Raw genomic sequence first — 10208 nt, forward strand, 5'->3', positions numbered from 1 at the left:
GCGGTCAGGTTCCCTATCGCGGTCTGTTTCCCTCCCGTCAGGTTCCCTATCGCGGTCAGGTTCCCTATCGCGGTCAGGTTCCCTATCGCGGTCAGGTTCCCTATCGCGGTCAGGTTTCCTATCGTGGTCCGTTTCCCTATCGCGGTCAGGTTCCCTATCGCGGTCAGGTTTCCTATCGCGGTCCGTTTCCCTCCGTCAGGTTTCCTATCGCGGTCTGTTTCCCTCCCGTCAGGTTTCCTATCGCGGTCAGGTTCCCTATCGCGGTCAGGTTTCCTATCGCGGTCCGTTTCCCTCCGTCAGGTTTCCTATCGCAGTCTGTTTCCCTCCCGTCAGGTTCCCTATCGCGGTCCGTTTCCCTATCGCGGTCAGGTTCCCTATCGCGGTCAGGTTCCCTATCGCGGTCAGGTTCCCTATCGCGGTCAGGTTCCCTATCGCGGTCAGGTTCCCTATCGCGGTCAGGTTCCCTATCGCGGTCAGGTTCCCTATCGCGGTCAGGTTCCCTATCGCGGTCAGGTTTCCTATCGCGGTCCGTTTCCCTCCGTCAGGTTTCCTATCGCGGTCTGTTTCCCTCCGTCAGGTTTCCTATCGCGGTCTGTTTCCCTCCCGTCAGGTTTCCTATCGCGGTCAGGTTTCCTATCGCGGTCTGTTTCCCTCCCGTCAGGTTTCCTATCGCGGTCCGTTTCCCTATCGCGGTCAGGTTCCCTATCGCGGTCCGTTTCCCTATCGCGGTCCGTTTCCCTATCGCGGTCCGTTTCCCTATCGCGGTCAGGTTCCCTATCGCGGTCAGGTTCCCTATCGCGGTCAGGTTCCCTATCGCGGTCAGGTTCCCTATCGCGGTCAGGTTCCCTATCGCGGTCAGGTTCCCTATCGCGGTCAGGTTCCCTATCGCGGTCAGGTTTCCTATCGCGGTCCGTTTCCCTCCGTCAGGTTTCCTATCGCGGTCTGTTTCCCTCCCGTCAGGTTTCCTATCGCGGTCAGGTTCCCTATCGCGGTCAGGTTCCCTATCGCGGTCAGGTTTCCTATCGCGGTCCGTTTCCCTCCGTCAGGTTTCCTATCGCGGTCTGTTTCCCTCCCGTCAGGTTTCCTATCGCGGTCAGGTTTCCTATCGCGGTCTGTTTCCCTCCCGTCAGGTTCCCTATCGCGGTCAGGTTCCCTATCGCGGTCCGTTTCCCTATCGCGGTCAGGTTCCCTATCGCGGTCAGGTTTCCTATCGCGGTCTGTTTCCCTCCGTCAGGTTTCCTATCGCGGTCTGTTTCCCTCCCGTCAGGTTTCCTATCGCGGTCTGTTTCCCTCCCGTCAGGTTTCCTATCGCGGTCAGGTTTCCTATCGCGGTCTGTTTCCCTCCCGTCAGGTTTCCTATCGCGGTCTGTTTCCCTCCCGTCAGGTTTCCTATCGCGGTCTGTTTCCCTCCCGTCAGGTTTCCTATCGCGGTCAGGTTTCCTATCGCGGTCTGTTTCCCTCCCGTCAGGTTTCCTATCGCGGTCTGTTTCCCTCCCGTCAGGTTTCCTATCGCGGTCCGTTTCCCTATCGCGGTCAGGTTCCCTATCGCGGTCAGGTTTCCTATCGCGGTCCGTTTCCCTCCGTCAGGTTTCCTATCGTGGTCTGTTTCCCTCCCGTCAGGTTTCCTATCGCGGTCCGTTTCCCTCCGTCAGGTTTCCTATCGCGGTCAGGTTTCCTATCGCGGTCAGGTTCCCTATCGCGGTCAGGTTTCCTATCGCGGTCCGTTTCCCTCCCGTCAGGTTTCCTATCGCGGTCAGGTTCCCTATCGCGGTCAGGTTTCCTATCGCGGTCCGTTTCCCTCCCGTCAGGTTTCCTATCGCGGTCAGGTTCCCTATCGCGGTCAGGTTTCCTATCGCGGTCCGTTTCCCTCCGTCAGGTTTCCTATCGCGGTCCGTTTCCCTCCCGTCAGGTTTCCTATCGCGGTCCGTTTCCCTCCCGTCAGGTTTCCTATCGCGGTCAGGTTTCCCTCCCGTCAGGTTTCCTATCGCGGTCAGGTTCCCTCCCGTCAGGTTCCCTATCGCGGTCAGGTTCCCTCCCGTCAGGTTCCCTATCGCGGTCAGGTTCCCTCCCGTCAGGTTTCCTATCGCGGTCAGGTTCCCTATCGCGGTCAGGTTTCCTATCGCGGTCAGGTTCCCTATCGCGGTCTGTTTCCCTCCCGTCAGGTTTCCTATCGCGGTCTGTTTCCCTCCCGTCAGGTTTCCTATCGCGGTCCGTTTCCCTCCCGTCAGGTTCCCTATCGCGGTCAGGTTTCCTATCGCGGTCAGGTTCCCTATCGCGGTCAGGTTCCCTCCCGTCAGGTTTCCTATCGCGGTCCGTTTCCCTCCCGTCAGGTTCCCTATCGCGGTCCGTTTCCCTCCCGTCAGGTTTCCTATCGCGGTCAGGTTCCCTATCGCGGTCAGGTTTCCTATCGCGGTCCGTTTCCCTCCGTCAGGTTCCCTATCGCGGTCCGTTTCCCTCCGTCAGGTTCCCTATCGCGGTCCGTTTCCCTCCCGTCAGGTTCCCTATCGCGGTCAGGTTTCCTATCGCGGTCAGGTTTCCTATCGCGGTCAGGTTTCCTATCGCGGTCCGTTTCCCTCCCGTCAGGTTTCCTATCGCGGTCCGTTTCCCTCCCGTCAGGTTTCCTATCGCGGTCAGGTTTCCTATCGCGGTCAGGTTCCCTATCGCGGTCCGTTTCCCTCCCGTCAGGTTTCCTATCGCGGTCCGTTTCCCTCCGTCAGGTTCCCTATCGCGGTCCGTTTCCCTCCCGTCAGGTTTCCTATCGCGGTCCGTTTCCCTCCGTCAGGTTCCCTATCGCGGTCCGTTTCCCTCCGTCAGGTTTCCTATCGCGGTCAGGTTTCCTATCGCGGTCAGGTTCCCTATCGCGGTCTGTTTCCCTCCAGTCAGGTTCCCTATCGCGGTCCGTTTCCCTCCCGTCAGGTTCCCTATCGCGGTCAGGTTCCCTATCGCGGTCAGGTTCCCTATCGCGGTCCGTTTCCCTCCCGTCAGGTTCCCTATCGCTGTCAGGTTTCCTATCGCGGTCAGGTTCCCTATCGCGGTCCGTTTCCCTCCCGTCAGGTTTCCTATCGCGGTCAGGTTTCCTATCGCGGTCAGGTTTCCTATCGCGGTCAGGTTCCCTATCGCGGTCTGTTTCCCTCCAGTCAGGTTTCCTATCGCGGTCAGGTTCCCTATCGCGGTCTGTTTCCCTCCAGTCAGGTTCCCTATCGCGGTCCGTTTCCCTCCCGTCAGGTTCCCTATCGCGGTCAGGTTCCCTATCGCGGTCAGGTTCCCTATCGCGGTCAGGTTCCCTATCGCGGTCAGGTTCCCTATCGCGGTCAGGTTCCCTATCGCGGTCAGGTTCCCTATCGCGGTCAGGTTCCCTATCGCGGTCCGTTTCCCTCCCGTCAGGTTCCCTATCGCGGTCAGGTTCCCTATCGCGGTCTGTTTCCCTCCAGTCAGGTTCCCTATCGCGGTCCGTTTCCCTCCCGTCAGGTTCCCTATCGCGGTCAGGTTCCCTATCGCGGTCAGGTTCCCTATCGCGGTCAGGTTCCCTATCGCGGTCAGGTTCCCTATCGCGGTCAGGTTCCCTATCGCGGTCAGGTTCCCTATCGCGGTCAGGTTTCCTATCGCGGTCCGTTTCCCTCCCGTCAGGTTTCCTATCGCGGTCCGTTTCCCTCCCGTCAGGTTTCCTATCGCGGTCAGGTTCCCTCCCGTCAGGTTTCCTATCGCGGTCCGTTTCCCTCCCGTCAGGTTTCCTATCGCGGTCCGTTTCCCTCCCGTCAGGTTCCCTATCGCGGTCCGTTTCCCTCCCGTCAGGTTCCCTATCGCGGTCCGTTTCCCTCCCGTCAGGTTTCCTATCGCGGTCAGGTTCCCTATCGCGGTCAGGTTTCCTATCGCGGTCCGTTTCCCTCCGTCAGGTTCCCTATCGCGGTCCGTTTCCCTCCCGTCAGGTTCCCTATCGCGGTCAGGTTTCCTATCGCGGTCAGGTTTCCTATCGCGGTCAGGTTTCCTATCGCGGTCCGTTTCCCTCCCGTCAGGTTTCCTATCGCGGTCCGTTTCCCTCCCGTCAGGTTTCCTATCGCGGTCAGGTTTCCTATCGCGGTCAGGTTCCCTATCGCGGTCCGTTTCCCTCCCGTCCAGGTTTCTATCGCGGTCCCTTTCCCTCCGTCAGGTTCCCTATCGCGGTCCGTTTCCCTCCCGTCAGGTTCCCTATCGCGGTCAGGTTCCCTATCGCGGTCTGTTTCCCTCCAGTCAGGTTCCCTATCGCGGTCCGTTTCCCTCCCGTCAGGTTCCCTATCGCGGTCCGTTTCCCTCCCGTCAGGTTTCCTATCGCGGTCAGGTTTCCTATCGCGGTCAGGTTCCCTATCGCGGTCCGTTTCCCTCCCGTCAGGTTTCCTATCGCGGTCAGGTTTCCTATCGCGGTCAGGTTCCCTATCGCGGTCCGTTTCCCTCCCGTCAGGTTTCCTATCGCGGTCAGGTTTCCTATCGCGGTCAGGTTTCCTATCGCGGTCAGGTTTCCTATCGCGGTCAGGTTTCCTATCGCGGTCAGGTTTCCTATCGCGGTCAGGTTTCCTATCGCGGTCAGGTTTCCTATCGCGGTCAGGTTTCCTATCGCGGTCAGGTTTCCTATCGCGGTCAGGTTTCCTATCGCGGTCCGTTTCCCTCCCGTCAGGTTTCCTATCGCGGTCAGGTTCCCTCCCGTCAGGTTTCCTATCGCGGTCAGGTTCCCTATCGCGGTCAGGTTTCCTATCGCGGTCAGGTTTCCTATCGCGGTCCGTTTCCCTCCCGTCAGGTTTCCTATCGCGGTCCGTTTCCCTCCCGTCAGGTTTCCTATCGCGGTCAGGTTCCCTCCCGTCAGGTTTCCTATCGCGGTCCGTTTCCTCCCGTCAGGTTTCCTATCGCGTCCGTTTCCCTCCCGTCAGGTTTCCTATCGCGGTCCGTTTCCCTCCGTCAGGTTTCCTATCGCGGTCCGTTTCCCTCCCGTCAGGTTTCCTATCGCGGTCCGTTTCCCTCCCGTCAGGTTCCCTATCGCGGTCCGTTTCCCTCCGTCAGGTTTCCTATCGCGGTCCGTTTCCCCTCCGTCAGGTTCCCTATCGCGGTCCGTTTCCCTCCGTCAGGTTTCCTATCGCGGTCCGTTTCCCTCCCGTCAGGTTTCCTATCGCGGTCCGTTTCCCTCCCGTCAGGTTCCCTATCGCGTCCGTTTCCCTCCGTCAGGTTCCCTATCGCGGTCCGTTTCCCCTCCGTCAGGTTCCCTATCGCGGTCCGTTACCCTCCGTCAGGTTCCCTATCGCGGTCCGTTTCCCTCCGTCAGGTTCCCAGTCCGTTAGTCTCTATAAAAGGCTGTTAACAGATGCAGTAGAAGAATGAAAGTAGTTGTTACGATTTCAAAGTTCTGCTCACGGGGTTCTTCGCTTTCTAAACATCCTGACACTGTTTCCAACATTTAGAATTTTTGGATAAAAAATGTATGAAGTACTCTGCAAATCTCTATAAAAAATGTTTTTAACTAGGCAAGTCGGTTAAGAACAAATTCTTATTTTGGCTGTTCAGGGGCAGAACGACAGATTTTTACCTTGTCAGCTCGGGGATTCCATCTTGCTACCTTCTGGTTCCAAGTCCTAACCACTAAGCTACTTGCTGGTTACTGGTCCAACACTCTAACCACTAGTCTACCTGATGCTGGTTACTAGTCCAACACTCTAACCACTAGTCTACCTGATGCTGGTTACTAGTCCAACGCTCTAACCACTAGGCTACGCTGCCGACCCTTTCTGTTCTTAGATAGCTGGCTAGACTAACTTACCCCAAACAAATTGTAGAATGCATGGCTAATTGAGTGACTCTCAGTTATAATTCAGTTATAATAATAGAATATTAAATATTTATGGGGCACCACTTGCCTGTTCTTAGTCAGGTAGGCCTTACACACCATAGAGAATGATAGAGGCCTTTAGTGGCCAGAAGGTGGTATTAAGTCCTTATACACACCATAGAGCATGATAGAGAATGAGAGGCCTCTAGTGGCCAGAAGGTGGTATTAAGGCCTTACACACCATAGAGCATGATAGAGAATGAGAGGCCTCTAGGGGCCAGAAGGTGATATTAACATGGGCACCATTTTAAAAGTAGTCAACATTTTAAAAGTAGTCAACTGGGTGGGACTTTCAACTTCATTAGCTGATCCCTCTTGGTGACCCTGTTGGAGTCATGTCAAACCGGGTCATCAGGAGGGGTTCAGCCAATCGTGAAGAAAATTGACTACAAAATGGCGATTGCCTCAATGGAGCTGCCGATGCTGTCAGACGCTATATTGGCTAAGATACAAAGATTAGTTCTCCTATCTACAGTATCTCTATGTTACACACAGGTACACAAAGACACACACACACACACACACACACACACACACACACACACACCACCTTCGCCATAACTATAGCAACCCCTGATAGTGATCTTGGTGCTCCCTGAGTGATATGTCACTCTGTTCCTGGTTACAGCATAACAGTACAGACCTCAATCAGCGGCTACTACAACCTCACAGTACATATGTGTGTGTGTGTGTGTGTGTGAGAGAGAGATGTGGCTGGGCTGGGGGTTGTTTAAGGGTGAGATGTGGCTGGGCTGGAGGTTGTTTAAGGGTGAGATGTGGCTGAGGCTGGGGGTTGTTTAAGGGTGAGATGTGGCTGGGCTGGAGGTTGTTTAAGGGTGAGATGTGGCTGGGCTGGAGGTCGTTTAAGGGTGAGATGTGGCTGGGCTGGAGGTCGTTTAAGGGTGAGATGTGGCTGGGCTGGAGGTCGTTGAAGGGTGAGATGTGGCTGGGCTGGAGGTCGTTTAAGGGTGAGATGTGGCTGGGCTGGAGGTCGTTTAAGGGTGAGATGTGGCTGGGCTGGAGGGTGAGATCGTTTAAGGGTGAGATGTGGCTGGGCTGGAGGTCGTTTAAGGGTGAGATGTGGCTGGGCTGGAAGTCTGGGGGGTTTAAGGGTGAGATGTGGCTGGGCTGGGGGTCGTTTAAGGGGGAGATGTGGCTGGGCTGGAGGGTTTAAGGGTGAGATGTGGCTGGGCTGGAGGTCGTTGAAGGGTGAGATGTGGCTGGGCTGGAGGTCGTTTAAGGGTGAGATGTGGCTGGGCTGGAGGTCGTTGAAGGGTGAGATGCGGCTGGAGGTCGTTGAAGGGTGAGATGCGGCTGGGGGTCGTTGAAGGGTGAGATGCGGCTGGGGGTCGTTGAAGGGTGAGATGCGGCTGGGGGTCGTTGAAGGGCGAGATGCGGCTGGGGGTCGTTGAAGGGTGAGATGTGGCTGGGGGTCGTTGAGGTGAGATGCGGCTGGGGGTGTTGAGGGTGAGATGCGGCTGGGGTCGTTGAAGGGTGAGATGTGGCGGGCTGGGGGTCGTTGAAGGGTGAGATGCGGCTGGGGGTCGTTGATGAGATGCGGCTGGGGGTCGTTGAGGGTGAGATGCGGCTGGGGGGCTGGGGAGATGCGTTGAAGGGTGAGATGCGGCTGGGGGTCGTTGAGGGTGAGATGCGGCTGGGGGTCGTTGAAGGGTGAGATGTGGCTGGGGGTCGTTGAGGGGTGAGATGCGGCTGGGGGTCGTTGAGGGGTGAGATGCGGCTGGGGGTCGTTGAGGGGTGAGATGCGGCTGGGGGTCGTTGAGGGGTGAGATGTGGCTGTCGTTGAGGGTGAGATGCGGCTGGGGGTCGTTGAGGGTGAGATGCGGCTGGGGTCGTTGAAGGGTGAGATGCGGCTGGGGGTCGTTGAGGGGTGAGATGCGGCTGGGGGTCGTTGAGGGGTGAGATGCGGCTGGGTCGTTGAGGGGTGAGATGCGGCTGGGGGTCGTTGAGGGTGAGATGCGGCTGAGGTGAGATGCGGCTTGAGGGTGAGATGCGGCTGGGGGTCGTTGAGGGGTGAGATGCGGCTGGGGGTCGTTGAGGGTGAGATGCGGCTGGGGGTCGTTGAGGGTGAGATGCGGCTGGGGGTCGTTGAGGGTGAGATGCGGCTGGGGGGCGTTGAGGGGTGAGATGCGGCTGGGGTCGTTGAGGGTGAGATGCGGCTGGGGGTCGTTGAGGGTGAGATGCGGCTGGGGGGGTCGTTGGGGGTGAGGGTGAGATGCGGCTGAGAGGGTGAGATGCGGCTGGGGGTCGTTGAGGGTGAGATGGCTGAGGGTGAGATGCGGCTGGGCTGGGGTCGTTGAAGGGTGAGATGCGGCTGGGGGTCGTTGAGGGGTGAGATGCGGCTGGGGGTCGTTGAGGGGTGAGATGCGGCTGGGGGTCGTTGAAGGGTGAGATGGTTGGGTGGGAGGTCGTTGAGGGGTGAGATGCGGCTGGGGGTCGTTGAAGGGTGAGATGCGGCTGGGGGTCGTTGAGGTGAGATGCGGCTGGGGGTCGTTGAGATGAGATGCGGCTGGGGTCGTTGAAGGGTGAGATGCGGCTGGGGGTCGTTGAGGGGTGAGATGCGGCTGGGGGGTCGTTGAGGGTGAGATGCGGCTGGGGGTCGTTGAAGGGTGAGATGGGCTGGGGGTCGTTGAGGGTGAGATGTGGCTGGGGGTCGTTGAGGGTGAGATGCGGCTGGGGTCGTTGAGGGGTCGGCTGGGGGTCGTTGAGGGTGAGATCTCTGGGCTGAAGGGTGAGAAGTGGTTGGGCTGGAGGTCGTTGAAGGGTGAGATGCGGCTGGGGGTCGTTGAAGGGTGAGATGTGGCTGGGCTGGAGGTCGTTGAAGGGTGAGATGCGGCTGGGGGTCGTTGAGGGTGAGATGCGGCTGGGGGTCGTTGAGGGTGAGATGCGGCTGGGGGGTCGTTGAGGGTGAGATGCGGCTGGGAGGTCGTTGAGGGTGAGATGCGGCTGGGGTCGTTGAGGGTGAGATGCGGGGGTCGTTGGGGGTCGGCTGGGGGTGAGGGTGAGATGTGGCTGGGGGTCGTTGAGGGTGAGATGTGGCTGGGGGTCGTTGAAGGGTGAGAAGTGGTTGGGCTGGAGGTCGTTGAAGGGTGAGATGTGGCTGTTTGAAGGGTGAGATGTGGTTGGGCTGGAGGTCGTTGAAGGGTGAGATGCGGCTGGAGCGTTGAGGGGGTGAGATGCGGCTGGGGGTCGTTGAGGGGGTGAGATGCGGCTGGGGGTCGTTGAGGGGTGAGATGCGGCTGGGGGTCGTTGAGGGTGAGATGTGGCTGGGGGTCATTGAGAGATGGGTTGGGCTGGAGGTCGTTGAAGGGTGAGATGGGGTTGGGCTGGAGGTCGTTGAAGGTGAGATGTGGTTGGGCTGGAGGTCGTTGAAGGGTGAGATGTGGCTGGGGGAGGTCGTTGAAGTGTGAGATGTGGTTGGGCTGGAGGTCGTTGAATGGTGAAATGTGGCTGGGCTGGAGGTCGTTGAATGGTGAGATGTGGTTGGGCTGGAGAATGGTGAAATGTGGCTTGGGCTGGAGGTCGTTGAATGGGTGAGATGTGGTTGGGCTGGAGGTCGTTGAAGGGTGAGTGTGGGCTGGAGGTCGTTGAAGTGTGAGATGTGGTTGGGCTGGAGGTCGTTGAATGGTGAAATGTGGTTGGGCTGGAGGTCGTTGAATGGTGAGATGTGGTTGGGCTGGAGGTCGTTGAATGGTGAAATGTGGCTGGGCTGGAGGTCGTTGAAGGGTGAGATGTGGTTGGGCTGGAGGTCGTTGAAGGGTGAGATGTGGCTGGTGTCGTTGAAGGGCGAGATGTGGCTGGGGGTCGTTGAAGGGCGAGATGTGGCTGGGGTCGTTGAGGGTGAGATGTGGCTGTTTGAAGGGCGAGATGTGGCTGGGGGTCGTTGAAGGGTGAGATGTGGCTGGGGGTCGTTGAAGGGTGAGATGTGGCTGGGGTCGTTGAAGGGGAGATGTGGCTGGGGGTCGTTGAAGGGCGAGATGTGGCTGGGGGTCGTTGAAGGGTGAGATGTGGCTGGGGGTCGTTGAAGGGCGATGTGGCTGGGGGTCGTTGAAGGGCGAGATGTGGCTGGGGGTCGTTGAAGGGTGAGATGTGGTTGGGCTGGAGGTCGTTGAAGGGTGAGATGTGGTTGGGCTGGGGGTCGTTGAAGGGCGAGATGTGGCTGGGGGTCGTTGAAGGGCGAGAAGTGGCTGGGGGTCGTTGAAGGGTGAGATGTGGTTGGGCTGGAGGTCGTTGAAGGGTGAGATGTGGTTGGGCTGGGGGTCGTTGAAGGGCGAGATGTGGCTGGGGGTCGTTGAAGGGTGAGATGTGGTTGGGCTGGGGGTCGTTGAAGGGTGAGATGTGG

The 10208-nt window shown here is 58.5% G+C and overlaps 1 protein-coding gene across 1 annotated transcript in view; it reads left to right on the top strand.

The window, feature by feature from the left end:
- Positions 1-10208, top strand: part of LOC135515598 (uncharacterized protein KIAA0930 homolog) — a 504429-nt gene that overhangs the window by 35722 nt on the left and 458499 nt on the right. The gene's annotated exons all lie outside the window — the stretch shown is intronic.

This window comes from Oncorhynchus masou, chromosome 27, assembly GCF_036934945.1.
Source record: "Oncorhynchus masou masou isolate Uvic2021 chromosome 27, UVic_Omas_1.1, whole genome shotgun sequence".
In the NCBI taxonomy this organism is placed as follows: Eukaryota; Metazoa; Chordata; class Actinopteri; order Salmoniformes; family Salmonidae; genus Oncorhynchus; species Oncorhynchus masou.